This window comes from Etheostoma spectabile, chromosome 3, assembly GCF_008692095.1.
Source record: "Etheostoma spectabile isolate EspeVRDwgs_2016 chromosome 3, UIUC_Espe_1.0, whole genome shotgun sequence".
Lineage (NCBI taxonomy): Eukaryota > Metazoa > Chordata > Actinopteri > Perciformes > Percidae > Etheostoma > Etheostoma spectabile.
The window spans coordinates 5,491,275-5,494,897 of record NC_045735.1 but is presented as its reverse complement, the minus strand read 5'-3'; the positions used below and the strand labels follow the sequence as shown (position 1 = coordinate 5,494,897).

Genomic DNA, 3,623 nt, shown 5'->3' with positions numbered 1-3,623 from the left:
TGAGACTAGTGAATTATGTTGTGTCTTGGTAGGTTTGCCATCTTGTGCCTTTATGTCACGTGTCTTTACAGCATCCTATTTTATACGTATTGAGTCAGATTATTTCACTTTGACATGCATGTTCCATTCACCCGTTGAGCAAAATAACGCAATGATTTGATCACTGATGACGAGCTCTTTGCAAAGTACTGCCTACCAAGGAATATATTTATCAGTCCTGTAATTTAAAAACGTTACAAACAAAAAATCTTACGTCCTTACCAATCTTAAATCTTTGACTAATTTCTATTTAAAGAGATTTTGGGGGGCTTGATTTATAAAGTTTTTTTTTTTCTACATTTGACTAATTTTTTTTACAAAGAGATTGTTTTTTTAATGCTGTCCTTTATGGATTTCTTATCTGTTGACATGCTGTCTGTGACATTTCTACTAAGACATGTAATTTTAAAGTGCAAATAACACCAAAGGGGTGAAGGATTGCAATGGCTGCCTGATAGAGAAAAAAATGTTATTGTGAAGCCAAGGGACGTTACTGTTGAAGGGATGCATATTTATTAGTTTGTATACTGTAAATCAAAGTAGAAGTAGAAAGTGTTCATTCTTTTTATGGATGATCTTGTAAAGATAACTTTATTTGTGTGAAGACACCTGTAAAATCTAAAAAGATGTATGTACAGTATATGGGGAGAACTGACGCTCACTGGAGCTTGTGTTGGATGAAGTGATATTTGAATGACTCAGGGAAAGCTTTTCCAGATGCCTAAATAAAAGCTGTCGGAATCTCACTAGAATCAGCAGTAAGATATTTAATGACAGCCTTTGTTCAAGAAGAGAAGTGGCTCAGACTCTTGATTTTGGCTTTTGGAAACCTTCCCTGTCTCATCTTAAAAAGGCTCTGTGGTGAATCTGCTGCATGAACTGTAGCCCGCGCTCTCAGCTCCCAGGGTGCTATTCTGTTTATCAATCGTTTTTGCCATTCCTCAAGAAAGACAAATACTGCCTAGTTGTAGTCCCTCAAGTTTAGAGACACGCTGCCCTGAATGTTGAAGCAGTCATTTTCTTGGTTAACAATTCGATGGATGTGAACAGAACTGAAACAGTATATTTTTGGGTTATTTTCTTAAACCCTTTGTCTCTGAGTTCATCATAGGACAACTTGAAATGACGTGTATTATACGGTATGTCCACAACATACAGTGAGGTTTCATCAGTGGAAAATGTCCAACATCAGATTTTGTTGTAAATTCTTTAAAGTTAAAGAACAAAAGCTTTGCCGCAACTTTAGCAGATGTACTCACCAAGTGTTGCTTCGCATGCAAGTCAGCCACAACACCTGTTGACAAGAGGGACACACCTCTCACTGTTTGAAGGTGTCACACAATGTATGCAGTGCACAGATCTTATTAAGCAGAGATAACTAAGAATGTTAAGTTTCTGTATGGGAGTGGCGGGGTCTTTCGAACTGTTGCAAAGGCTCAAGGGTAAGAAAATATATGTTCTAAAGGGTTTCTGTCCTAGTTAAAGTGTGTTTTAATAATGTTTGGTTAATGTTGTGTGTGCATTTATGTTATCTGGGCTTGGGTTTTGTATGGTTGATTTAGGGTTCATGCTTAGCTATTTATTGTTGCACCATGATAGCCTCTGGGCAGCGAAAAAATGTTGTGCTTAGTTTGGAAATCAATTAATTTGTCTCCTGTGTGAAATTTTTTTTGCTGCACATTACATTGGGAAAACTTCGTTGTATGGATTGCTTTCCTTTCTGTTTATTTTGGAACAAATGCTTAGAAATCATTTTTCTTCAAATCATACTGTCATAAAGTAAAATAAATATTTATTTAAACAAATGATTTTGTTAGTAGTGTTAATTAGCCTAATGTTTTACATTTGTAATGTTTCTTTGCATGTTTAACTTAAAATTCTTAATTTAGACAATATGACTGCAGAAAAAATCCTGTATGTGTACTGATGGATTTTAGTAATGACTGCTTATGTAAACTGGATTTGTCTGCTGCATCAACTTACCGCTCTGTGTTAATACAACTTAACCTGTTAACTGACAACCTGGTTGTGTTTGATGCTAACTTTTAGCCAGCAGTGAACAAACTTAGTTAAGTAGGTCCATTTTTGCTGTATTGACTTTACAGAAGTCTCTCGTTAGCATCTTGTATGCTTGTCACTACCTGATGTAAGTCTAGTGAAGATGTGAGTTGCACATGCGTCAGTTTGCGACAAGTAGCATAAAGTAGCATATAATATCATTAATAAACCGTGCATTTTGTTATCGTACAGAATATGTCAAGTCCAGTCTCAAAAACATTGGGTATATTGTCAGATAGTGTGCATAACAAACTTGAATCTACTCTGTAAAGACGATTATTTTCTAAATCCTAGTTATACAGTCAACTAAACATACAATAGTGTCTGTCCAGCCTGTTATGCTCTCTAATGATCATACTTAAAGGACTCTAGGACCCGTGACTTTGTCATTTACAGATTTTTTTTACACTTTTAGACTACAATTGATGTTTTCAATTTTAGACAATCTATATTCATTGCGCATAATTCAAAGGGAATTAAGGTTAGGTTTTAAGTGTTAGATCAAATAAAAATCACCAAGCCCTGAAATCTAAGTAAAAGTCCAATTGTGCCTGTTTGGAACCGATTGCCTGGCCTGTGGTAATGCTGCTTGTAGAATTCTCAAGAACCAAAATGTACCCCAAAATGACTTACACAAGGATCCATCCATCCATCCATCCATCTTTGACTGCTTATCCGGTATCGGGTCGAGGGGGCAGCACCTCAAACATCAACCAGCTCTGACTGGGGGATCCCGAGCAATCCCAGGCCAGGTTGGAGATATAATCTCTCCACATAGTCCTGGGTCTTCCCCGAGGCTTCCTCCCAGCTGGACGTGCCTGGAACACCTCCCTAGGGAGGCGCCCAGGAGGCATCCTTACCAGATGCCCGAACCACCTCAACTGACTCCTTTCGGCACGAAGGAGCAGCGGCTCTTCTCCGAGCTCCTCTCGGATGATTGTGCTTCTCACCCTATCTCTAAGGGAGACACCAGCCCCCCTCCTGAGGAAACCCATTTCGGCCGCTTGTACCCTGGATCTCGTTCTTTCGGTCATGACCCAGCCTTCATGACCATAGGTGAGGGTAGGAACGAAAATTGCCCGGTAGATCGAGAGCTTTGCCTTCTGGCTCAGCTCCCTTTTCGTCATAACGGTACGATAAACGTAATGTAATACCGCACCGGCTGCTCCGATTCTCCGACCAATCTCACGCTCCATGGTCCCCTCACTTGCGAACAAGACCCCAAGGTACTTAAACTCCTTCACTTGGGGCAAGGACTCACTCCCTACCTGAAGAAAGCACTCCATTAGTTTCCTGCTGAGAACCATGGCCTCAGATTTTAAGGTGCTAATCCTTATCCCAGCCGCTTCACACTCTGCTGCTAACCGATCCAGTGAGTGCTGAGGGTCACAGACCGATCTGACATCTGCAAAAAGCAGCAATGAGATTGTGAGCCCACTGAACTACAACCCCTCCCCGCCCCGACTATGCCTCGATATCCTGTCCATAAATATTATAAACGGGATTGGTGACAAAGCGCAGCCCTG

At 40.1% G+C, this 3,623-nt stretch overlaps 1 long non-coding RNA gene across 1 annotated transcript in view; it reads right to left on the bottom strand.

Moving 5' to 3' along the window:
- LOC116684276 (uncharacterized) overlaps positions 1-3,623 on the bottom strand; it is a 14,420-nt gene that overhangs the window by 221 nt on the left and 10,576 nt on the right. Inside the window, exon 2 of the long non-coding RNA XR_004330778.1 lies at positions 3,379-3,390. This is a non-coding gene — a long non-coding RNA (uncharacterized LOC116684276). The remainder of the gene's footprint in view (positions 1-3,378; positions 3,391-3,623) is intronic.